This window comes from Onychomys torridus, unplaced genomic scaffold (genome assembly GCF_903995425.1).
Source record: "Onychomys torridus unplaced genomic scaffold, mOncTor1.1, whole genome shotgun sequence".
NCBI lineage: Eukaryota > Metazoa > Chordata > Mammalia > Rodentia > Cricetidae > Onychomys > Onychomys torridus.
The window spans coordinates 1-27561 of NW_023412517.1; the positions used below are offsets into that span (position 1 = coordinate 1).

Here is a 27561-nt window from a genome sequence, read left to right on the forward strand (position 1 = left end):
CCATGGTTCTTTCATCATTTTGGGGGAAGAGCTTGGAGTTCATTCTGCCATATTCTTTGGGATTACAGCCAACATAATAGCCATATAAGGTTTGAAGGTTTCACATGACCACTGAGTCCACATCGAGCACTCATCACAGATGCATCCTACATTCACAGGTGATTGGCTATCCTTCAGGTATCCTGTCTTCAGAGGACAGGGCAGTCTCTGGAAGGTGGGTGAGTGCAGAGCTCTGAACTGATCCTCCTCTGTCAGGGAACAGCTTCTGCACAGTTTGAAGACTCATAATGTGAAGGATCACACTGAGTCATGTGATGGAGGCTGCGGGTGAGAGATGCTAACCCGGATTCCTGCTGTTTGGAGTTCTTATCCAGGACAGTGAGAGTGTGTCAGTTCTCAAAGAGGTGAGATCCTGGTAACTTAGACAATTTGTGACTGTTTCTCAGAATTCACCTGCAATTGTTTTTCTTTTGGGAAACAATGACCCTTTTCACTGTGTTGGTAAAACCTTTCCCAGAATTTAGTTAGTTACAGGAACAATTTGGGAGTTGTTTGATGGCCTCTGCATATTTACACCTAAAATTCTGCTTTCCATTAAGGCTTCACATGGATGAGAATTATTTTCTCCTTATTGGAAATGTTTGAGTAGAGTGTTGTGTTGAGAACATAACATCCTTCTTAGAAGGCTTCAAGTCCAGCTCTGTGAAAAGAGAAGTACGTGTTAAACAGATGTTTAACTATCCAAATTTCAAGTCCATGGCATGTGAGTAACTGAGGGAATGCACCTTCATGTCCCTCAGGTCTGAGACCCCCTCAACTTTCAATTTCCCCAAGACACATACTTCCATGTCCCCCAAACTTACTTTTTATTCATTTGGTTTTGAAACAGGCTTCCTTTACATAATCCTGGCTGTTCTGAAGCTTGTTATTTAGAGTAGGCTAGTCTGAAACTCACTGGATTCCCTTGCCTCTACCTAATAATTAAAGGCATGTGTCAAGATTATCAGACCAGATTTTACTTTTGAATCAAACAGATATGTCAGTTACTATTGTGCTACATGTTAGGTGTCCATTGCATCATTTGGTGACAGTACACTAGTAACAGTCAACTTCTGTTACATTTAGTTGTATTCGTTTATTTTTATACAAAGGAATACTATTAATGTTAATATTTACATGTAGTATATACTGTGCTTTATTTTCATCACAAAGTTTCTAGAATCTCCCCATCTATCCTCCTATGGAATACATGTATTATATAATCCTGCCATAAATTCTTCATGAATAAGTGCTATTTTTGTAGACATGATTATATTTGATGTATTTTTAAAAATAATACACAATTGAAGCCTTAGAAAGCGATTTTGAAAATATTTAAAAGCAAACAAAGCACATATATGTACACAGACATATGTAAATGCAATTACATGTGTCTGTGCTGCCAAAGGAGAATTCAAATGTTTTCTTTCCTGATAGCTGATGGTCATTCTCTCAGCTTGAGTTTTATTGCTGTGAAGAGAAAAACCTTTTCCACAGCAACTCATACAAAGGAAAACACTTCATTGAGGCTCATCATAGTTTCAGTTTTATTCCGTTATTGCCATGGCTTGAAGCATGCCAGCACGCAGGATGAAGGCAGACATACTGATGAAGAAGATGAGATTTCCACATCCTGATCTGCAGGCAGCAAAAGGATACTGTGCCACACCAGCCAGACTTGAGCTTATAATACTTAAATCCCACCCCATAGTGACAGACTTCTGCAATTAAGTTCTCATCTATTCAAACAAGGATAGCCCTCTTAAAACTGTAATTCCTTATGGGCCAAGCATTCAAACACATGAGTTTATGGGGGGCATACCTATTCAAACCACCACAATCCCTATTTTCTTTTCTCCTCTTTTATTATCCTCTATTTTATTCTCAAATTTGATTGTTTCTATTTTTCTATATTATCTATTTCCTTTTTATATAAGTATTATGAATTTGTGTCATATATTTTGATCATGTTAAAACCTCCCCAACTCCACTGAGATTTACCATCATTCTATACTCACCCACTATTATGTCCTTTTAATTTTATTTTTAACTCACAAAGCTCAGATTATGTTGCCCATATGATCTTGGGTGTTTGACCACCCACTATGTCATTGTCAATGTATTAGAGGCCACATTTTAAAGGAAGCTGATTCAAAGTGTCCTAGTAGTTATCAGTTGTCAATAGCATCTTAGTTAGACATTACTATTTCCTCTGGATCCAGACAGTTTCCTTTCTGGTAAGTCTCTGCCTTTTACCAGTTGCTGGTTCCTTGAAAAACCTGAGTGTGTATGCAACCAGGATACCCATCTGAATGTAGCTTTATCATTGGACCCTATCACCAGTAGATTTTTAGATACTGCAATTAACTGTAAAGCACTTGGAAAATATTAATATCTATTAGTGACAATATAAATTTAAATTTTACCACAATGTCCCAGCTAATTATCTGCAATTAAAACAATCAATGTTCATTGAGATCTAGGAAACTTCTTCCTAGAGAGACACACTTTTACATTACTTATGCATATAAGTTGATAGTGTCTATGCAGTACATTGTTTGACTCTCTAAGAAGACAATAGTCTAACTTGCTTCAAAAGTGTCTTCTGGACCTGATGTGCATTGACCCAGAACCATGACAGAATAACCTTCAGAGAAATGGCTACGGGGATCTTCTTCCTCTTCCAGACCACACTGGGAATGCTGGGGAATTCAGCCTTGCTTTGTGGTTTTATCATTGCTGACTTCTCTGGAATCAAGGCAAAGAAACCCACAGACTTGATCGTCAAACACCTGACCTCAGATAACTTTATAGTTCTCATCAGACAAGTCCCAGACAATGGCTGCTTTTAGTAAGAGTTACTATCTGGATCTTATTTTTTATTTCATTTAAACTCGCCCAGCCCTTTTTGTTTTTTAAATAAGTCCACCTTATTTTAATGCTCAGGCTTAGGGTACCTCTTTACGAAGTTTACCCATTTGGCAGCTCCTCCTTTTTTTGTTTCACGTCAAACCTAACATTTATTGAGAACATAGGAAATCTGTTGGCAGATCAGCAAACTGAGTCCTGGCTCAGTGGAGTGTGGCCATCCATGAAGTCATACTCCCAGTGAGATACCAGCTCTGGGAGGAGGGCTGTCTACCTTCCAGGCCTAACTGGGGTCTGATGGAGGAATGTCTGAAGGCCAGTGCCCCAGCCTGGATTTTAAGGGTCCTCAGGTGTTTATAAGGGGCTCAAGCAACAGTTCAGTGTTTGTGTGCAGACAAGCTAGGTGACTCTGCTCTAGGGCAATAGCCTCTGTTGAGTGCTTGTACTTTTCATAGCCCCATTGGCAGGTGGTGAAATACTTGTTCTTGATATTCCAGAGTTGGTCACCATAGCCAAACCCCAGCTCTTCCCCAATCTGAATGTCCCTGGAACTGAAAAAAGTAATGTGTGGAGAATGTAGGTCTTGGTGCAGCATGAATACCCAGACAGGAATAATGTTAGGGTCACACAAGTGGTTGATGAAGCTCACCATCCACACCATTGATGCAGGAGATGAGCACATTCTTATAGCCTCTAGCAACATCCTGGCAGATGATCTTGTCAGTATGCTCAGCCCAGTTCCCAACCTCGAGCCTAAGCCTGTGGTTGAGCTGCAGTATACATCAGTCATGCGGTGGTGGTGCACACCTTTAATCCCAGCACTTTGGAGGTAGAGCCAGGTGGATCTCTGAGTTCAAGGCCAGCCTGGTCTACGGAGTGAGTTCCAGGAAAGGCGCAAAGCTGTACAGAGAAAACCTGTCTTGAAAAACAAAAAACAAACAAACAAACAAAAATTCACACACCAGGACATCCTGGCATCAGATCCCATGCTGTGTCTCCTTTCTTGTTTCGAAGCTCAGGGTTGGCTCCATGAGACAGGAACAACAGAACATAGTCATGGTAGCTCTTCATGGCAGCCATGGGTAGCGGTGTGTCCTCATGGTAGTTGACAGCATGGAGGCCACACTGGGCATTCAAGAGGACCTCGACAATGGAAGCACTGCCAGTAAAGGAGGTTCAGTGCAGACAGATGTTTTCCTCATTGTCAGTTAGGGTGACGTCAGCACCCTGGGTTCAGAAGCATCCAGATCATGTCAATGTGTTTGTGCTCGGCTGCCCAGATGATGGGCATCCAGTCCGCACTGTCCTGCTCATTCATATCCACCTGTCTTGTGCTCAGCAGTAGGCTAACAAGCTCCAAGTTCCCAATTTTGGCTGAATGATGGAGACAGGTGGAGCCATCCTTTTCCTTGTTATAGACACAGCCATCTAGCTGCACCATGTAATGTGCTACATCCAGGTGGTTGTTTACTAGGGCCTCCATCTGGCGTGCATTGTGGCATATTTACTGCATTGATATTGACTTCGACCTGCAGCAGCACATGACAAATCTCCATGGACCTTTTTCATGTAGCTGAATGCAGAGGTGTGTATTTGCTCTGATGGTAACACTGGACCTTGAGGTTTAGGTTGTCTAGCAGCATAAGGATCATCTTCTGCAGCTCTCTGTTTCACTGACAGGTATAGCTGCTGTGGATGGAAATGGAGCTTCTTCTTCCTCTCTGACTCTTGAGTGACCAAAACCTTCTCCAGGGTTGCATGGCTTGGCCCTGGGGGCAGATCCCTAGCTGAAAGGCAGCCTCCATTAGACAGGGTTAGTGAAGACCCTGAGCTGTTGATGGTTTCTGTCAGGGCATCACAGGGCAGGTCCCAGAGGCTCTCCATGTCCTCACATTCCTGCACTGGGATGGGAAGTATCTGCTTGCCCTGGGGTCCCTCTGAACTGCAGGTGGCTGAGGGAAGTGTGAGTATCCAAGGAAAGGAAATCAAGGGAACCATTAAGCCTAGTAGCTACAATCCTCCTATCTGGGAAGACAAGGGCTGTGATGTCTGAGGAGACCTTCTCATTGCTGCAGCAGAGCACCCCTTCAATGGCATTCCACACCTCCATCAGGCCCCTGTTTTTCCCAACTCTGATGAGGTTGCCTTGCAGCTCCAAGCTCCAGATAGATCTGGCTGTGCTGGGAGCCCAGGCCAGAGAAGGGGAGCTCTTCTTGGGTGCAGTCCCCTCTTCTTCACAAGCCTGGGGCATCTGGGATCCTGGAGAGGGTGGGTGCAGGGCCAGAGGCATGGCAGCCAGGCCTTCCTCCTTGTACATATGCTTCACTATATGGCTGAAGTTATAGCTAGAGTCCCGAGAGCTGCCACATCCTGCTTGGTGCTTGGGTTGAGTAGGCTCTGGGGGTAGCTGCACTGAGAAGTTGGTGTCAATCAAGCAGGTGAGATCTAGCCTATGCCTGAAGAGGGAAAGTGGTGGAGGACCTCAGGGTCAGTGTCGCAGCAGAGAGCTATCCCCATCTTTTCAGGGCTAGTTTCGCTACCATCCAACAGCTTTTCCCAGTTCTCCTGGGCTTCAAAAGCTATGCAGTAGCTGGAGTTTTTCTGACCTTGCCTGGCTCAAAGTCAGGATAAATCTCTCTCACCTGCCAGTCCCACAGCCCCTCAGACCCAACCAAGTAAACACACAAACAATTATATTGCTTACAAACTGTATGGCCATGGCAAGCTTCTTTTTATCTACTTCTATCTTAAATTAATCCATTCCTATTAATTTATACTTTGCCATGTGGCTTGTGGCTTACCGGTACATTACATCTTCCTTATCATGGTGGCGGCTGGCAGTGTCTCTCTGCTTCAGCCTTACACATCCCATAATTCTCTTTTCTCTTGTTCAGCCTATACTTCCTACCTGGCTACTGGTCAATCAGTGTTTTATTTATTAACCAATCAGAGCAACACATTTAACATACAGAACATACCACAGCACTTTCCCTTTTCTTTTTTTCAAAAAGGAAGGTTATAACTTTCACATAGTGAAATTACAGATAACAAAACAATTATCAACAAGAATTACAGTTACAATATCTAGTCTAATTATAATATGTAGTCTATTTGTATTTGGCAAAATTAAAAAAGATATCCTATCTATCCTATATTTATGAGTTTGAGGTTTCAAATCTAGCTTATCTTTTATCATAAATAAGGAAAATTACAACTAGTCTTCAACTACATCAAATACCTCAGAAGGATATAATATTACCTGAAAAGTGGGAGAAGGATGCAAACAACTTTTGGGAGTTTTGCAGGGTAGACAGAGACAGCTGGCAGCCTGGACAGCCACCTAATGTTCCTTTGTAAAGTTGCAACATCTGTCTTCAGCCCACATGCCTAAAGTTTCTCAGTCATTTCTCTCAGTGTCCTACATAATGTCTGGCAGTTTCCTCTGTGAGCAGGAACCTGAAGGACTATTTCACCAAGCAAAGTTCAGTGGTTACCTTTCTCCAGCCAAGAACAGTTTCTTGCCCAATGGCTATTTTTGCCAAGAAGAAGATAAACTCCCATATGGAGTAAAAGCCCATACTCCTCTCTGAAGTAAATTGGTGCTGCCAGGAGAACTCACTGTCCAGAAGGTCTAAATTTTTAAAAAATATTTTAAATGCCATGTTCTTTAGGTGTTTGAAGATTATCTATCTATATGAAATATATCAATGTATACCTAGAAAACATGACTATAAGTTTGACTATCATAGAAGACTAATTATTAATCTATATTTCTTAATTATCCAGCACAATCTAAATGAGATATATAAACATAATACCTCAAATGAGAGTAGAAATATACGGCATAACAAAATTAACTTTAAATCTGAATCAATAAACTAAAATCCATAGCAATGTAAAACATTTCAAACAAGTTGTTGCTCTTTAAAAGTAGATTCATTAATCAATCCTTTTATCCTATCATATCTGTAATATCCCCTTTTTCTTTCTTTAGAAGGAGATTGCATTTATAATCAACATGTTTTAAATAAAAAAAAAATGTTTTTTCTCTGTCCCACATCAGAGGGCTCTTCTGATTTGGGACATAAGAATCTCTAACCTTTTCTTTTAGCAATATGCCTGGGTTTAGAGAAGGAGTGAGTCAATTCCATCTCCAAAGCCATCTTGGTATATTTGGGAATTTGGGTGTAGCTTCTCTTACTACTTCCTGCTGGAGCGGGGTGCTGTATCTTATGAGGACACAAAGAAAATTTTAGGAATATGGAGTAGTCCATGAAGGCATATCTTCTGAACCAGTTGCCTTGAAACCATTCTGGATGTTGGATCACTAGTGTCATGGTGTGTCATCAGAGACCGTTCAGCGACTCTTGGTTGGTCAAACCTGATGTATCATAACCTGGAACAAATCCATAGCCTCTGGCTTTCTGTGGAAACAAAAGCAGAGCCTCCTTTCCAAAGCAACATATCCTTACGTCCAAAATTTGAAGTCAACGTATCTTTAAAATATACATATTGGTTTAACTCCGCTGCCCTTACAATCAAATATCTCTCTTCAGTTAAAAACCCCAAAGACAACACAATCCAGATTTTCTGTGTAAATCCATCTTTACTTGTCTTATTTTTATACTTCCTTTACTGTCTCTTTAAAGACTGTATTTTTTAAAACTATGTATTTCTCTATATAACTGTATATATTCCTTTTTCTCTCTCTTCCAAGCCTACGTACATTTTTCACACACATTGTAAAGCATTTAAAGTCTTGTTTAATCTGTGTCTGCCTTATTGTGTAACTATTCCTTTAAATTGCAGCATTTGTAATGCCAAAATGGCTGATGTGGCTGGTGGCTCTGCCCACTCTAGTGGGTAGCCATTCCAGCATTGGCCTGGAAGTTCCAACCCCCATTGAGACTTCAGTAACATTCATGCCTACAAGGCGGGGCCAAGAGAGGATGCTGAAGACCTGGACCCAAATGAGAAGGATCTCTTGCTGCCCGGACCCTGGGCGCTGGAGCTAGATCAAGCAGAATTCTTCAGAGCACACTGCAGGACTGCGCCATTCCTTTGCCAGACCCCACAATCTACCTATCCCTTCATTTGTAAGTTATACCACAAAATAAACCTCCCTTTTAACTACATGGAGTGGTCTTAATAATTTCAACAGTAGCCCACCTCAGCTTCCCAACATGGCGGTGGTATTTTTATCACCAGCTCTGGGAGCCATCAATTCTTAGAAAGAGTGGGTATGTGCTTTTATCAAAGCAGTGTGTAGCCTAGAAACCTCCTTTTTTGTAATAGCAAAGGCTAAATCCACCACACAGCATAATGTGCTGCTTGCAGATGCCTCATTCCCACCATACTGCTGCTCAAACGTGCATGCCAGGAACCCACCAACTGAGAGAGACAACTAGGAAGCTGTTTTTATCTTTGTTTTGAATTGCTTATTAAATATTCTCAGGTTTAAGGTGGAGACTTGAGCTGTTGGGCCCCATTTGTAGCTGGAGTTTTCTGGTCCTGCCTGGCTCACAGTCAGACAAATCTCTCTCACCTGTCAGTCCCACCGCCCCTCAGACCCAACTAAAGTAAACACACAGACAATTATATTGCTTACAAACTATATGGCTGTGGCATGCTTATTTTTATCTAACTTCTATCTTAAATTAACCCATTTCTATTAATCTATATTTTGCTATGTGGCTTGTGGCTTACTGGTACCTTACATGTTCCTTGTCATGGTGGCAGCTGGCAGTGTCTCTTTGCCTCAGCCTTCCACTTCCCATAATTCTCTTTTCTCTTGTCCTGCCTATACTTCCTGCCTGATTACTGTCCAATCAGTGTTTTATTTATTATCCAATCAGATCAACACATTTAACATACAGAGCATCCTACAGCACTCTGCCTCTGCAGCTGTCCTGGTGTGGTCCTGGGTGCATTCCACATGCAGACTTTGGCCTGCCAGGAAGCAACATCCCATCGATAGCCAGACACTCAGTGTCTATAAGGTACCCTTGTATCACCAGCTGCACAATCTCCCTCTCAGGAAGTGCATAGCTATATTTATTGCAGGTCAGCTCTCTGCATCTCTGCATGCTGCAACCACCACTGAGCTGCTCCTAGTTCCATGGGCAGAGCACCCAGTAGAGGCAGAGCAACAGTAGCATGAGGACAATGCCTGTTGCCAGGCCAAGCACTGCTGCCATGGGCTTGTGTTCCACCTGGCCTCTTAAGTATGACCTCCCAAGGGTACCATTTTTGTGGTCTATTGGAGCGAGGGGCCAGATTAACAAGAAGTGCCTGTGGGGGGGCGGGGTGGTCTGTTCTCAGGGCCCATGCCTTGTCTCCCTTGGGGGCCCTGTCTAGGTAGTATAGGCCTCTGCTTAAGTTGGTTCATTGGCTCCCTGATCCCCAGCTAATGGCCTACCATAGGTACCCCATTCATGTAGGTCCCTTCTAATGGTAGTGTATGGAAAGGAGCATTTCCACGTTTCAAGGATGTAAGCAGGGGTGGTGGTGGTGGCTGCTCCTTCAGGGCACATGACTCACAAGTTGTGGAGGGGGTGACTTTTACTTTTGTGTCAAACTTGGTTTCTTCATGCTCATGGTCCTCTTTGTCTTCTTTGGCCTACCCCGGCTCTTGGGGGTTCCTTTGAAATAATTGCATTACCCATAGTGAGGGTTTCACTTACCCTGGAAGACAACTTGGCCTTTACTGAACATACCTTCAATCCCCACGCAGGGGTGCAAGCTGTGGGGTTCTGACCCACCAGGAAATTTGGTCACCTCTGAAGAGGTTGCCTGGAACAGAGGAAAGGTAATTGCACTGCTCGCCTGTTTCCCAGCCTTCCTCTTACCTGGGGACAATCAGACCCAGAAGGGAGTCAAGTCAAGCAAGAACTCGTTTACTGTTAGGCAGTAAAATTCTTTTATAGCAAAAATCTCAGAACCCTAGGAGGGGTTGAAGGAAACCAAATTGTTTTGAAGGTTACCCTATACTCATTTTCTTTTTTATGAGTTGTTTATGCACTGACATCATCTCCTGTCTTTGTATCTTATCTCAGCTTAAGCAACTTGAGCTAACTTCCTCTAGACACCATTTGTATCTGATCTGTGCTAAACAACTTGAGCTAACTTCCTCTCAGCACCATCTTTGTAGCTCATGTATGCCCCACAATCAATAAACAAAATAATACAATTTAAAAGTAGTGTACAGATGTAACAGAGAATCACTACAGAGAAATGTCAAAGGGCAAAAAACTCTTAAACAAATATCATCCTTAGCCATCAGGGAAACAAAAATTAAAACTATTTTGAGATTCCATCTTACACTTATCCGAATGTCTAAGATCAATAACAAAGTGAAAGTTTATGCTGAGGTGGATGTTGATCCAGGGTGACACTCTTCCATTGCTTGTGGAAGTGCTAAACTTTTATCACCACTATGATAATGAATATGGCAGTTCCTCAGAATATTGGAAAATAATTTACCTCAAGATCCTACCACTCTTGGACATAACCCAAAAGATCCTCCATCCTAACATAGTACACTTGCTCTGCTAGGTTCAGAATGGCTTTATTCATAATAGCCAGGAACAGGAAAAAACATAGCTGTCCCTCAACAGAAGAATGAATGAAGAAACTGTGGTATATTTACACAATGGAGTATTACTCAGATGTTAGACAAAATGACATCATGAAATTTGTAGATAGATGGAAGGAACTAGAAAAAATCATCCTGAAAAAGGGAAACCCAGAGAAAAAAGACAAACATGATATGTATTTGTTTATAAGTAGATGTTATCTGTTAAGTAATATATAATCACATTACAATAAACAGACCCAGAGAAGTTAGGAGAAGAAAAGAGTTCTAGGAGGGATGAATGGACCATCAAAGGAGGGGGAAATAGAATAGATTTTGTAGGTTGACTGTGGGCAGGTAGGGTCTTGGAACAGATGAGATAAGATTGGGAGGGAGGGAGAGAGTATGGAGAGAGATGACAAAAACAAGTGAGCATTTAAGGGGCATTACTCCATTTACAGTGTTTTTACCCCAAACCTAGAACTGGAAATTTATTTCAATATATTATTCACTTAGTGAGAAAAAGTTTTAAAATGTTTTATTAATTCCTGAGTATTTCATGCATAGCAATTTGATCATTTTTACATCCTATGTCTCAAACTTTTCAAAGGTCCACTTGTACTTCCTTATCCCCAACTGTGAGTCCTCTTTAAAAAAAATCCAAACAAATATCAGGTCCAATTTGAACAATACATATACACCTAGGTGTGTGCCATCCAAAAGTGTGTGGTCAATTTACCAGGGCCCTCAACTTTGAAGAAAACTGACTGTCCACCAGAAGTTGTCAAATAAGCAATCATAGGTCCTCAGATAGACATGGAGGTGATAAATTGCATGGTAAGAGCATAGCTTGTGTGACTGGAATGATAATTACTCAAGACAGAGTTGTTATACTTAGATATTTTTAGTGAAACATGACAATACACACACCAGTTTCAGAACAGCTGATTCTTACAAATAAATTTAAATAATACAATTTTGATTAAGTTTGTTAATTTGTTTTCATTGATAAAAGTCTTAAGTTTCCAGTAATGTAATATAATTACTTATCAATATGAAATATTAATAACAATATCTTATGAGTATTTTATCTATATATACCCTATACAAACATAATGTAGTAACACAAATATGTGTACACACATATCTTAGAAATAGAGATCTGAACTTCAAAAAAATACAACAATTATAGCTAGGCATAATAACGCATGGCTGAAGTTCCTTGATTTTCGTATATTGAGGAATGAATTTCACTTAAGCTAAAGAATTCCTGAATATTCTGGAAAACATGGAAGACACACACTTCACATAAAAAATACAGTGAAATTTAACATAAAATTACTTCCATGAGTCTCAGGAAGTGGCTGCGGTCTCGAGCAAATGGGTGTGGGAGCCTTCCCATGGGCCCACTGATTGGGCAGAAACTGGGGCCAAGTTGGGCAGGTCCTCCCAGCATTGTGCCCAGAGGTGAGACCCAGGGGCGATTGCCTCTCTGACTATAACCCCAGGTACTCATCTCTGGTCCAGATGTGAATTCTGGACAATAATTTTTTTCTTATATAAGACAAGTGGAATTTTGAGACCCAAAGACCAATCAGAAACATCAAAGTTTAAATTAAGGTTCAACAATCAGTAATTGCCTGAAGAGAAGAGCTTCTCACACAGCTGCCTCAAATACATTTTACAGTGAGTTTTAAAAGACTAAGAACTAAGAAAATCTATATTCTCACTAGCAATTGGCAGGGGGAAGTAAACTCACTAGCAATCTAACATAATACAAAAACATGAAGTTACTTGCATATTATGGCCACCAGTTTTTAGAAAAGGGTTGGCTACTTTCCCAAGAGATTATTAAATTGGCAGGAATGGGAATGTCAGTATGGTGAAATAAAAATGCTTCCAACTTAGAAAAGAAGGAGGAATTTTTGCTCTGTAACGTGACCATAGATATATTCCAAATGGTATTATAAATTTCTCATTACTTTTGTTTTAATTTTAGTTAAGCTATACAAAAGGAATCAATATACTTAAATTATGTAGTCTTTATTGAATTTGCATTCTTTTACATAATGATTAGCTAATATCAGTATTTTCTGGAATAATGTTTGTTTTTATGGGCTTTAAATTTTCTTTATTTCTCACAGGCCAACATCATATTATCCTGAATGTTGGATTTTCTATGAAAACTAAAGTTTCTTCTTCCATTAATATGTGCATTCTGAGGTATTGAGCAAATTTATAGTGACATACACAGAAAGTGTTGACTTCTATCAAAACTTTTGGGATGAGATCTTTTTATGTGCTCTAGGCTGGCCTTGAATTCTTCACTTCAAATGACCCTCTGCTTAAGCTAATCAGAAGCTCTATGGTTTAAAGGTGCCTTTTTTTAACCATAAGCAATAAGGATTTGTTTTTATCCATTTTGACCAGAGAACTAGCTGGGACATAAACTAAAGGAAGTTGTTCTGAATCACAGGATGGATTTCTGGATTCTTGCAATCAGACTTATTTTCATATCACAAACTGTAATTGGAATTCTGGGAAACTTTCCTCTTATGTTCTACTATCTAGTACTTTACTATAAAGAATGCACATTAAAGCCTTCAGATTTCATTCTTGTGCACCTGATGACAGCCAATGCCATAATCATACTCTCTTTAGGAGTGCCCAACACAATGGCAGCATTTGAGTTGATACATTTCTTGAACAATTTTGGGTGCAGGATCCTCATATACATTCAAACAGTTGGCCGAAGTGTGTCCATTGGCACCACCTGTCTCTTGAGTGTCTTCCAGGCCATGACCATCAGACCCAGGAAATTCTGTTGGAAAGATCATCATACAGTCAAAGCTGAAAATTATATTTGCTGCTCCATTTTCCTCCTCTGGGGCTTCTACATGTTAATACATTTCATTTTCTTCGTGTACACATTTATCAAATTTAATATCAAAAATATGACAGGAAAACGAGATTTTGGATATTGCTATATTGAAGAGAGGGATGAAATCAGTGACTCCCTCTATGCAGCAATGGTAGTGTGTCCTGAAGTTTTCTTTTCTGTGTGCATTGCCTTGTCTAGTGGCTCTATGATTTTCATTCTGTACAGACACAAGTAGAGAGTTCAACACATCCGCAGCTCTCATGGTTACAATAGAACATCACCTAAGTCCAGAGCCACCCAGAACATCCTGATATTGTTGTCTACCTTTCTGATGTTTTATAGTCTCTCCTCCATCTTACGAAGCTGCATTGCTCTTTTGAATAATCATAATTGGTACTGGTGAACATCACTCCCCTCACTTCTCTGTGTTTTCCATCATTTGGACCCTTTGTTCTTATTAATCATTGCTCCATTGTCTGCAGGCTTATCTTGATATGGATTAGGAATAAATATAATTTGATCTTATTTGAAGTACACAAATGATGACATTTCTCTGGGAAATTTAGTTTTCTAAATAACATCACCCTCAGAAGGTCAAATTTAAGTAGGTAGCACCTTGTCTTTCTAAGCTTAACCAAAATGAATATGCAAGTTTTGTCAGCTGGTTGAATTAGCAACCTCCATGAGAGTTACAGCTACAAGATTATTCCCATTGCCCACTTGACATGCACATGAGCTGGCCAACCATCTAATAAAACAAATCAAACTGAACTTCTTAGGGCTTTCATCCTTTCAGGTCATCTTGATTGCTGGGAGATTTCATAGACAACTTGATAGACCCACTCTCTAACTGCAAGAAAGACTAAAACCATAATTGGTCATAAACATTGTGCTTCTAGAGACCCTGGTCCATTCACAACTACTTCCTCCTACACCAGTACCAGAAAATTTTCTAGGTTTTTCTTTTCTGAAGGATATTGCAGCTGTTCTACAGAAATCTTGTTGAGTTCTTTTGAACATGCAAAGCATTTGGAAGATGCCTTTCCTTGTTTGTTTGTTTGTTCACTCATTAGAGTAGTATTTGTGGCACCTCTTAAATTACTTTCAAAATTCTGCTATGGATATATGCAAATAACAGATCTTTTTAGTTGAAAAAATTTAAAATTACTACTTCAATCATTTTCATAAATGAGGTTGCTATAGTTTTGATAGTTTATGTCCATGTTCTCTGTTCTGTTCTCTAAGTTTGACTATTTGGTTTAATGCCATTGCCAAGTTGTCATTTTTACTTTGGCTCTGTAGTGTAATTTTATGTCAAGTTCTGTGATTTTTCATCTTGTTTTAACTGCTAAGGATTGCCTTCGCTATTTAAAGTGTTTTATGACTTCATAAAAATTGTTTTAGTTTCTATATGTGTATTATATCAGCAGAACTTTTACATTTTCATAAAATAATAGTTTAACATTTTTTTTAAAGTCCTTTTATTGAAAACAGATTTTTTGTTACATAATATATCTGAATTATGATTTCCCTTCCCTATGCTTTTAACAGACTTCCTCACTTCCCCTCCCTTCTGGATCCAGTTCTGTTGTAACTCTCATTAGAAAAATACAGGCTTCTAAGGGATAATAATAAAATAAAATGAGAAAAAAATCAATGAAATATATTGTGGTTGGAGAAGTCAAACTGAAAAAAGCAGACAAAGAGACATAAGAATCAAAGATCCACTTGTTCCTATACTTGGGAATCCAGCAAAAACATACAACTGAAAGTATACACAAATATAGGGTTCAGTCCCCTGCACTTCATGTGCATCCCCCCCTAAGTCTATACAAGTTCCTATCAGCTATTTTCTTAGTGTGATTCCAGGTTATGTCTTTCTGTATGCTGTGAATGTGTTTCTATGATTGATTGATACATGATTGGCCAGTAACTGGCAGGAAGTATAGTATAGGCAGGATAAGCAGAGAGGAGAATTCTGGGAAGTGGAAGGCTGAGTCTGGAGATGCTGCCAGCCACTGCTGCCATGAGAAGCAAGATGTAATGTAGCAGTAAGCGACAAGCCATGTGGGAACTTATAGATTAATAGAAATGGGTTAATTTAAGATATAAGAACTAGATAGAAAGAAGCCTGGCATGGCCATATAGTTTATAAGTAATATAAGTCTCTGAGAGTTTACTTGGTTCTGAGTAGCTGCAGACCTGATCAGGACTGGAAAAATCTCCAACTACAGTGTGTTCTAACTCCTGTGGTTCATATATTTTTCCTCCTTCCTCTTTTGTAGAGTTCCTTGAGCCTCAAGAGAAGGCATATGCTAGAGACATCCCATTTAGAGCTGTAAGCTCGCTCTCGCTCTCTCTCTCTCTCTCTCTCTCTCTCTCTCTCTCTCTCTCTCTCTCTCTGCATAATATCTGGCTCTGGGTATTTGTTTCTTTCTTCTGCAGGGAGAAGCTCCTGTGATAAAGATTGAACAAGGCACTGGGTACTGGACTACAATTACAGCAGAATTTCATTATAAATAATTTTATTGCTACTTCTCTTTAAAACAATATTAGCAGATTTTACACTAGAATCCAGGTCTTTTTTGTCTCTGGTCCTTAGCATACAAATACATGTATATGGGTTCTATTTGGCAGAACTGGCCTTTGGTAATTCTCATATTAATTGGTTACACCCAAAGCTTTGTACCAACATGACCCTACTGTATTTTGCACACAGAACATTACTATATATCAAAGAGTTTGTGGCTGGCTTGGTGATTTCCTTTCTCATTTGGTAGCCTTCTGCATATCTCCCTGTATCAAAAACACTAGATCATGAAGGCAAGGGCTCTGTTTAAGCACTAGCTCAACTTCTTCATATTCAAAGTGATGTGTAGGTATTCTCTTCATAAGTGGTGCCTTATCATATTCTTTTGTAGAAAAATCTATATACTTGGCACATCCTGGTTTGTTTGGGGATTCCTGTAAGATCCCTTTGGCCAAAGACTCAAATAAGTGCAATCTAATCATAGTACAAGAGGCTTCATTTATTTACAAGTGTGTTCAGGTGGGTCTCTGTCTTCTCTATTATTATTTCACTTACTTCATCTTCAAGTATATAAAACATTTCCCCCAAATGGCCCCTAAATTCAGCTGACTTTCCCTGTATTCCCCTCATGCTCTGTTCATCTTTCTCTAACCAAACTTGAGCCTCATGTCCCATATCCCTATCCATTCCTAATGATCTATTATATATCTATTTCCTAATAAGGTATATCTTTACCTTTTGGTCCATTAGGTTATACAATACCTATTCTGTGTGTATTTATGCATTGTAGCCTTTGTTTAATTGGATTCAAAAGTAATAGCCTCATTAAAAAATACTGTAAACCATATCTTCTTTCTCACTCAGGATGAATTTTTGTAGTACCATTTCATTTACCTGTGATTTACCTGATTTCATCTTTTTATTGACTGAATAATATTGAATTGAGTAAATACATCATATTTTCTTTATCCTTACCTCTGTTGAGGGAATTCTAAGATTTATTTCTTCAAATTTGTTTCTAATAAATACAGAGCAGTAATGAATTTGGTTGCAGAAGCATCTCTGTGGTTGGATGAAGTATCTTCTGGTTATATGCCCATGAGTGGTATGTGGTATTTTGAAAGAAAATTACTCCAATAATCTCAAAGGGAGTGGCACTATTAGGAGGTGTGGCTTTATTGGAGTGGTTATGGCATTGTTGGAGGAAGTGTGTCACTCTGGGGCTGGCCTGTGAGGTTTCCTATGCATAGAATTCTGTAAAGTGAGTCAGTCGAATTCCTGTTGCCTGAAAAATATAGGACTCTCACCTATTCCTCCAGCTCTACATATGCCTGAATCCTGCCCTGCTCCCTACCATGGTGATAATGGACTGAACCTCTGAAACTGTAAGCAAGCAACTACAACTTTGTAAGGTTGCTATGATCATGGCATCTCTTATGAACAATAAACTTTAATTAAGACAGAAGTTGGTATGAGGAATGGGTATTGTTGTGAATTGCCTGTTCATGTATTTATTAGGAGTAATGTGGACTTTTGTTCTGAGAGTAGAAAAGCAGCTGAACATTTTAAGTGCTGCTTAATTAGCTGTACTAGCAGCATGAAATACAGTGGTGCTGAGTGTGATTTGCTGAAGTATCTAGGGCTCACCCAAGAATTTTCAGAAGAGAAAAAATTTAGTATGTTTCCCAGAGATCACTGGTGATATTTTGGTATAGAATGTTGCTGCTTTTTGTCCTTGTTTTAGAGTCTGCCTGAGATGCAGTTGAAGAGTTTTGGAGTAATTCTGTTGGCAGAAGAAATCTCAGAACCTCCTAGTATAGACTCCATTGTGTGGAAATTAATGGAAACTCTAATGAAGATATATAAACAAAAGGAGCAACCTGAGCAGGATACATTATAAAAAGTAAAATTTAAGGAGAAAAAGACCACCAGGAAGTGGGATGGAGCTAAATCCTGTGTTCAAGGAGTTAAATGGATTAAGAAATTGAACAAAGGGTGTTGTGATCTCAGGGCAACACCCTTGCCAGCATGTGGTCAATTTGTGGAAAGAAACTGAAGAGTCTTTTAGAGCTGAGTGTGGTTAGACTCCCCTTTAGTCTGCACACTTGGGAAGTCAGAAGCTGGTGAATCTCTGAGCTACAGATGGTCTACAGATCAAGATTCAGGAATTCCAAGCTCAGAGAGTGAAAGACAGAAAGCTGGAAATGATGTAATTGAATGACGGGGCCATGTTGAGCCATGGCAAGCACAAGAATTTGGCAGGTTTGTCCACATAGATCTGGTTAGATTTCAGGATAAAACAAAGGAGTTATGGAACAAAATCACTGAGGCCATGGGTATCTCAGAATGGAGGATCAGAGAGTCCTTTGGGCACAGCTGTGAAGATGAAGCCTGGATTGTTTTAGAGATCCTAAGATGTTAGAGATGCCAGGGCCATATAATACATGCCAAGGATAGCTTCTAACAGGAGTGTAACAAGCCCAAAATTAAGAAGTCCTGTGTAGTCAAAAATGCTGAACAATGTTGGAAATCTGAAGAGTATTTTGACATCAGACATGGAGTTTCATGATTTGGAGATTGTCCAGATGGTTTTTTGTCTACCTTTAGTCCAATATTTCCTCACTATTCTCACTTCTCTATGTTCTGGGATAGTAATGCATATAATGTGTTATAATATTGTGATCTGTTTATTTTATTTAGATTTTATAGGGGATTACAGTTAAGAGATTGAAAGAATCTCAGAAGAGATTTTGAACATGGAACTTTTAAACATTGTTGAAACTGTTATAGATCATGGGGACTTTAGAATTGTACTAAATGCAATTTTCATTATGATATTATTACACTCTTCAGTGGTTAGGTGGTGGAATGTGGCAGACTGAATGTAATTGCCTACCAAAATCTCATAGGGAGTAGCACTGTTAAGATGTTTGGCTTCATTGAAGTTGATATGGGGTTGTTGGAGGAACTGTGTTATTGTGGGAATGGGTTTTCATGTTTCCTATGCTGACAATACCACAGAGAGAGTCATTTGATTTCCTGTTGCCTGCTGGATGCAAAACTTTCAGGTATTCTCCAAGCACCAGATCTGCCTGCATGCCACCATGTTCCCTGTCATGATTATAATGGGCTGAATCACTGAAACTGTAAGCAAGCATTTAAATGTTTCCATTGTAAGAGTTGCCCTGATCATGGTGTCTCTTCACAGCAATAAAATCTTAACTTAGAAAGTGGTAAAAACCGACATTTTGGCAGGTAGATTTAGTCTTCCACAGAACTACCACACGGATTCCCTTTTGACTGTCAATGTTTGTACTCTCGACAGCAATGGAGGAGAGTTTCTCTTATTCCACAACCTCTTTTACATGAGACGTTTATTGTTTCATTGACTTTAGCCATTCTGACAGGTGCATGATGAAATCTCAAAAGAGATTTGATTTGCAGAAGTAAATTCTTCCAGCACACTACATGATGGTAGAGAATGCAGACAAGGCATTCCAGGGTCTCCATGCTGCCAGCCCACTCCACAGCAGTTGTACTGCTACTCACAGTCAAGCCAACTGTCTCCCCTAAAGACCTCTCCTTTTACCCCCATTTCTTTAAAGTGGCAGAAAATTGTCATTGCATGTGTGTAATCCTTCAACATACAATTCCTGTTTGCAATCTAAATTTATATTTGAGTTTGTATATGTGCATATCTTGTATAGGGAATAATCCACAATTGCTGGTAATTTTCTTTCAAGAAGTGAATTTACTAAATATGCAGTGAGCAGTAGTAAAGGAATTAAAAAAAAATCAAACAGCAGGAATGCAGTAAATTTCCATATCAGATAGATGTTCATGACACCCAGTGGACACTGACCAAGAAAGCCCAGAGCATAACACAATATGAATAGGATCCTGTGTAACTGGCTTCAAGCAAGATGAAACAAAAATTGCTGTTTACTGTTATAAAAACTGCCATTAATGTATATGTGGGGGTAATTTCTATTTCTTTTTCCTGTTTTAATTTTTATCTTCTTCATTCTCCTTCTCTTCCTTTATTACTTCCAGAAGAGATATTTCTGTATAGGCCTGGCTGGCCTGAAACTCACTCTATAGAACAAGCTGGATACAAGCTCAGAGACCTGCCTGCTTAAGCATCCTGAGTGCTGGGATTAAATATCTTCATCATCATGTTCAGCTTGGGTAAAACTTCCTTATAGGTAGATATTGAAGTTTTTATGGTTCAGAGCTTAGATTGTTGATCTTAGCAGCCTTTCCAGAAACCTATAACATATAAAATTTAACAAGCAGGGAGGGATTTTTTGACTTAATTACAGCTTGAACTTCCTATATTTAGCATTGAACATACATCTAAATAACCTGTCTAGACCTTTTTGTTAAAACAGCAATTATTTCTTGTAGATAAATGATGTTACTCAATATTTGTTTTCTTTAAGGTGATGTGTTTGTAGAAAATTGCAGCAATTTTTTATTCACATCCTCAAAGTTTTACATTTGCTATCTGCTTTTAAGTAACAAATTATGTTGCAATACACGTTTTTAAAATATTTTATCTTTGTCTTCAAAGTTTCATCTATTCAATTTACTTTTGTTATTTTTCAGTCTTTTGATACAGATAGTACAGAATTATTAAATTCAATATAACATATACACATATATATGTAGAGTGTGTGTTTTGTGTGTGTGTGTGTGTGTGTGTGTGTGTGTGTGTGTCTGTGTCTGTGTGTCTGTGTGTCTGTGTGTGTCTCTCTCTCTGTGTTTTCTCTATATGCCACAGAGTATGTGGAGGTAAGAGAACATTGTGCATGTAGGTTGATTCTGTCCTTCTGTCCTTTAGGTTCCAGGAGATTGAACTCCACACCTATATCTGATGAACAATCTTGTTCACCGTAGAAATCAAAATTTAATTCCTTTACCCTCACAACACAAGAACATTTAATATAATCTTATGAAACTTCTGAATGTGAATATGGAGGACATATGTCTACCACAGTGATAGAAAATTTCTAAGATTCATTCATTTTTATTTGATGCCTATGAATGTTAGGCCTCCATGTTATGTCTTTGTGGGACATGTTTGATATGCACAGCTGGACCAGAAGAGGGAGTTGGAACTAGAGTTCCAAAGTGCTGTTAGCTGGCCTGTTTGCTGGGGACTGAATACAGGTCTTCTGAAAGAGCAGCTATGGCTCTTAACCTGTGAGCCATTTCTCCATCCACAGAGAAAATTTCTTTACAGTTGCCCAAGTTCCTTCACATCACTAATTAACTGGTAAGGAACATTTTTCTCATATCATTTTTTGTGAACAAGAGTCATAATAAATGTACCTATTTAGAACAGTCATTTCCTGAATGTATTCTTATGCAATTTTCCCTTCATTCTACTCACTTCCTCACTGCCCTCCCTCTGTGTAAACCAAGTTCTAGTATTTTATGTCATTTAATATTGACAGGTTTTTAATTCTAATCTGTTGTTAATTGTTCTTTTTGATATTAAGTCTTTCTATATTATCCTGGCTTTCCTTGAATTCACTATGTAGATCAAACCTAGCCTCAAACTTAAATGTCCTCCTGGCTCTTTCCCCTGAGTGCTACAGTCTAATGTGTGTGACACTAGACTAAAGACCTCAACATAAATCCAGTTACTCTGAACCTGATAGAAGAAAAAGTAGGAAGTAGTCTTGAATGCATTGACACCAGAGATCACTTTCTAAATATAACACCAGTAGCACAGACACTGAGAGAAACAATCAATCAATGGGACCTGTTGAAACTGAGAAGCTTTTGTAGAGCAAAGGACACGGTCAACAAGACAAAGCAACAGCCTACAGAATGGGAAAAGATATTGACCAACCCCACATCTGATAGAGGGCTGATATCCAGAATATATCAAGAAATCAAGAAATTAGACATCAAAATGCCCAGCAGTCCAATTAAGAAATGGGCCATAGAAATAAACAGAGAATTCTCAACAGAGGAAGTTCTAATGGTTGAAAGACATTTAAGGAATTGCTCAACATCCCTAATTATCTGGGAAATGCAAATCAAAATGACTCTGAGATACCACCTTACACCTGTCAGAGTGGCTAAGATCAAAAGCACAGAAGACAGCTTATGCTGGGGAGGATGTGGAGTAAAGGGATCTCTCCTCCACTGCTGGTGGGAATGCAAGCTTGTACAGCCACTTTGGAAATCAATATGGTGCTTCCTTAGAAAATAGGGAATCAATATCCCCCAAGACCCAGCTGTAGCACTCTTGGGCATATACCCAAGGAATACTCAATCATACCACAAGGGCATTTACTCAGCTATGTTCACATCAGCATTGTTTGTGATAGCCATAATCTGGAAACAACCCAGATGCCCTCCAACTGAAGAATGGATAAAAAAATATATATATATGGTACATATACACAATGGAGTGCTACTCAGCAGAGAAAAACCATGACATCATGAGGTTTGCAGGCACATGGAAGGATCTAGAAAAAATCATCCTGAGTGAGGTAATGCAGACTCAGAAGGACAAACATGGTATGTACTCACTCATAGGAGGATACTAGATGTAAAACAAAGATGACTAGACTGCTACACAACTCCAGGGAGGCTACCTAGAAAACCGGACCCTAGGAAAGACACAGGGATCACCCAATGACAGAGAAATGGATGAGATCTGCATGAACAACCTATTTTTTTTCAAATCACTTAGTCCATTGGTGTGGTCATATGTATATCGGTATCAAACTCACTTTATTCAGGTCTCTCCCTCTAGGATGTGGCTCAGCGGGATATAATTCAAGTCATCTGACCTGGTGGTATGCGACATTACTCACTTAGTTTGTTGATCAAACCTCTCTTTTTATTGAATACAGCCTCTGTAAATACAAGCATGTTTTTGTTTGTCATTTTATTTTTTCCTTGAAACAGGGACTCATACTGTAGCCTAACATGGCTTAGATCTCTCTATGTAACTCAGATTGACTTTGAACTCAAGTCTGTCTTCCACCTTCAACTTCTGATTACTGGGATTAAAGCCTTGAGTTACTATATTCTCCTTCTTTCCCATTTGTTTCTCTAAATTAAAAAGATTTATTATTTTAAATTATGTGTATTATTGCTTTGCCTGAATGTATTTCTTTGCTCCACATGGATGGAGTGCCTGCATCGCCCAAAAGCCAGCATGAGATCCCCCTGAAATTGGAGTTACAGAGGATTGTTAGTTTCATAATAGGTGCTGGGAATCTAATTATGATCCTCTAGTGGAGCAGCCAGTGTCCTTAATGGATGAGTCATCACTGTAGCCACTTTCTCTCATTGCTTGATGAAATTTGTACAACTGTGAGAATGTTGAAAACTCAATGACAATAATGTATTGATTAAGCAGTGAGGGTCTAATACATTATAGATACTCTGGGGGTTTTGACAATATTTTAATTATTTTCAAATACTCTGTCCTTAACTGAGTAGTACTCACAAATAATCACTTGTTTTTGTGACAGTGTTTTGTGCACTCTACCAAACACTGGTCTTGAACTTTTGTTTTTTAAGCCTTTGATCTTGGTATCAGAGATTAGGCATATACCACCAGCCTTGACTCAAAAAACAATCTTGTTTGGATGACAAACAAGTTGGCAAGTTTTCAGACAGCAAGACTTTTGCTTCATTATCATATTAAAACTTATTTCTTCTGCTCAGTTTTACATGATATTTCCTCAAGTGTGTATATGTGTGTATGTGTGTGTGTGTGTGTGTGTGTGTGTGTGTGTGTGAGAGAGAGAGAGAGAGAGAGAGAGAGAGAGAGAGAGAGAGAGAGAGAGAGTGACTTTGTGTAGAATAATGCATGCACACTACTGTAGAAGCCAGAGGTTGCTGTCCAAAGTCTTCCTTATTCACTTTCCAAGTTATGTTTGGCAATGGGTCTTTTAATGAAAATAGATCTCTCAAATTAAGCTAGGCTGGCTACCTACTGAGGCTCTGATATCCTATTATTCTGTCATGGCATACCAGAAGAACATTGTGTACAAACCTATTGTGGGAGTGCTTGGGATCCCAACTCAGGGCCTGCTACTTATCCATTGGTCTTTTTGTACCCTTAGACTCCTCGCCAGCACACAGATGCAATTTTCAAGTCATCTATGGAATAATTATAACATAAAGTTGGGGTGACATACTCTGCAGGAAGGCAGAGTCTATTTGCATCCACACCCTTGGCCCTTAGTCCCTTTTCTCCAGAATACAGCTTTATCTGGTCCCATCCTTGGTCTTCCTCTGCCCTTCTTAGAATAAGAATGAAGAGTCACTTCCACACTTCTATTCTGCCCCACCTAAACCCATGTTATGCTCATTATTCTGTTAAAAGTGTTTCTTTTTATTGATGGGAACAAGGCTTTCTCAGGGCTCATGTTGACTCCCTCAGGAGATACCTGTTTGAGCCAACCAATGAGTCATCTAGGGTAGTTGAGTAGGGCATGAGGCTGTGGAAAAAACAGAGAGAGAAGAATATGTGGAAACATAAAATTAGTGCCAGGAGGTATTCTGGTCAAACCCGGTCAAACCCAGCCAGCCCTGAGTTTATTTCACAGGCAGCTTATATAGAAACTGAAAGGCTAAAGTGGAACAAGGCACAGCCCAGGATTCTTGCCTTTCCATGAATCAAACATATGCCGCTTGCTAACTCAGCAGCCTGCCTAGAATTGGGCATTAGCAAAATAATTAGTTCTTTCCTACAAAGTTAATCAGGAGTTTCTCACAACTCCTGTACTTTTCCCAGGAGCCTTATCATAGCTTTCTAACAGCTTCTAAAGAAGTTAGAGCAAACAAGCTTTGAACACTTTTGCTTCATAATGGATTTCAGGTTCATGCAGAGTCACAATGGGAAACTGAGTCACTGTGGGGTCTCATAGACAACCCTTGACAAGATCCTGGGGATATCAGAGCCTAGGGAGTTAATCTCAGAGAACACTGAGACTTCATCTAGGGGTTTGCCATCAAATTCATAGACATATAAGGATGGTAGGTCACATTGACCTATTCTGCAGTATCAGATATGCGTCTTACCTTCACAGGTGAGTTGCTTTCTTTTAGGGACCCTGTTTCAGAGTACAGGACAGTCTCCAGGGGTCTGATTCGATACATGCTTCTGATTTGGCCTCTTCTCTCGCAGCCACCAGATGTCCATTGCATTTTAGTTAGGGAGGCTAGACACTTACCTGTTCTTACAACTGGTGTGGGTTGTGCCTGAAACTATGTAGTCTGCTGTGGTTGCAGGGAGTGCTAGCCAATGGGATGATTACCAGGTGGGTGGGATAGCAGAGTAGTCTTGGGGGAACAGAATCCAGGGGGTAGCAAGATAGCAGGAGTAGTGGTGCAACCTGGAGTAGGTTTCTCATATGCTTGCTGGCTGCTGGGGACTGCCTCTACATGATTTTAAAATTGGATTATTTGATTTATTGATGTCTAGTTTCTTGAATTCTTTATATATTTAAATATTAAAGCCTTTATTGGATGAGGAGATAAAGGGAATTTGTTACATGTGTAGGCTGTCATTTTGTTGTATTGACAGTATCCTTTGCCTTACAGATATATTTTAAGTTTATGGGGTCCCATTTATTAATTGTGCCAGTGATATCAGTGTTCTGTTTAGGAAACTGTCCTCAGTGTGGATCCATTTAATACTATTCCCTACATTTTCTTCCATCATGTTCAGTGTCTGTTTTTATGTTGAGGTCTTTGATGTATTTGTTCAGGGCCTGAGTTTTGTTCAGGATGATGAATATGGATCTGTTTGCATTCTTCTCCAAACAGACATACAGATAGACCAAGATTATTCATAGATGTCATTTCCACCAGTTTGTATTTCTGATATATTTTTACAAATCATTAAAAAATCCCTCTTCTATATTACATTCCAAGGGCAATGTCCCTCCCTTCACTTCTCCCTGTTATCCCCACCATCCTGTTCCTCCTACTGATTCTTATGTTTCATGTGCTGTTTTATTGGGTCAGTGTATCCTGGACACTATGATCATCTGTCTTATCTGGAAATTTAGTGCCTCCCAGGTATTTTCTGTTTTGTTCTTACATCATTTTTGACTGAGTACTTAAAAAACCTAGGTTCCAAACCTGAAAGCATGACAATTGTTGGTCATTCCACATACTAAACTCAGAAATAAATGAAATGAAATATAAACATTGACTTAAAAAGGATTTGGGATTGGTGAATTAAACTTTTACAGTGACAACTGTAAACTGCTTTAATTCAAAGTGGGTAGGAAGGGAGAATGGTTAAGGTGCAGGACATTTTGACTGAGGTTAGTGGTTTAATTTCTATGGAATGTGCTAGAAGCTGAGAGACCATAGAAACAAAAATGCTGTACTCACCAGCTCCATGCAATGTGCTGGCAGGATTCCCTTCTCTTCTAATCAAGTCATTGTTTTAGTTCACACAACTTCAGAAATTAGTGTACTATACTAAGAATAATCATAAAATATAACAAAAGAAGTTACTCCTCCAGAGATATTCTATATCAATGTAGTAGGCTTAAGTGTTCCCATTAAATGATGTATCCTGGTTTTCCACAGATCAGACTTCACAACAGTGCATGATTTTTTATTTTACTTATTTTTTTAAATTTTATTAATGATGGAGTTTCACTATGTTACCTAGGTTGAACACAAATACATAATCTTTCCACTCCTTCCTCTCAAAACAGGGACAACAATGTTTGTGCTACCCACTATCCCACTTGTGATCTCCCTCAGTCCTTCATCTTAATTTAAACTAGCAATCTGTTGATTGCAAGTGTATCCAGCATTTATTATTTTGTATGCAGATTCTATAGATCAAACTTGAACATTTCATTTGATACTTTATAGAAAGTTGTGTTTTAACCATGTTTTCATAGCTCATGGTTAATCTTTTCTGAATTATGAATATACATTACATTTAAGAAATAGAGCATTACTGAGTCTACATTCTTTTCAGTACCCAACACTTGCATGTCTTCATTGCTATCCCTAAGTGGTTCTTAACTTTTTCATAATTTTCAATTTTTCTCTTTTGCTCACAGACACCTACATTGACTTTCCAATTCAGGATGCAGAACTTTCCAATTCAGGATGATGATCTAGGTGCAGACCTGCACTAGTTAACTTTGGCATGGATTCTGAGGATATTGATAGACAGCCCATCTTCATGGAAGCCCACCTAAATCATTATAAAACACATAGCCCCATAGCTTACTTATCTCTGCTACTCTGATATTCTCCTTGGAAACAGCAGGTGGTGATTGTTTTAGCACTTACAACATACAGTAGGGATTGTCCTTGTCGCAGGCTTAATTACAAACAGCATTTGAAGAATCTTTAAAGATATTACTTTTCTACTCCAAAGGTTCATATTGAGAGTGTGTTCACAGAACATAACTTAGTAGAAGAAATGGAAAGAGAGATTCAGAGAGCACAGCTTTTAGATCTTACTGGCTACACAAGTACAGTGTGTTGCCTGGTGAGAACATATACTACAGAGACTGAAAATAGGGATGTTGTATTGCATGAGCATGAAAGGGCACACTGCAGGGAAGCATGTACTCATAGCTACAGAAGCAATGTACAGTGACCTACTGGTTCCTTCTTGGACAGACAGATAAGATGTAAAGACAATAGGGG

The 27561-nt window shown here is 39.2% G+C and overlaps 2 pseudogenes; one reads left to right on the top strand and one right to left on the bottom strand.

Annotated features, from left to right (window-relative positions):
* Positions 1–3556: 3556 nt before the first annotated feature.
* LOC118575686 lies at positions 3557–5716 on the bottom strand (annotated as a pseudogene).
* A 7232-nt stretch (positions 5717–12948) lies between these two features.
* LOC118575688 lies at positions 12949–27016 on the top strand (annotated as a pseudogene).
* Positions 27017–27561: the final 545 nt, after the last annotated feature.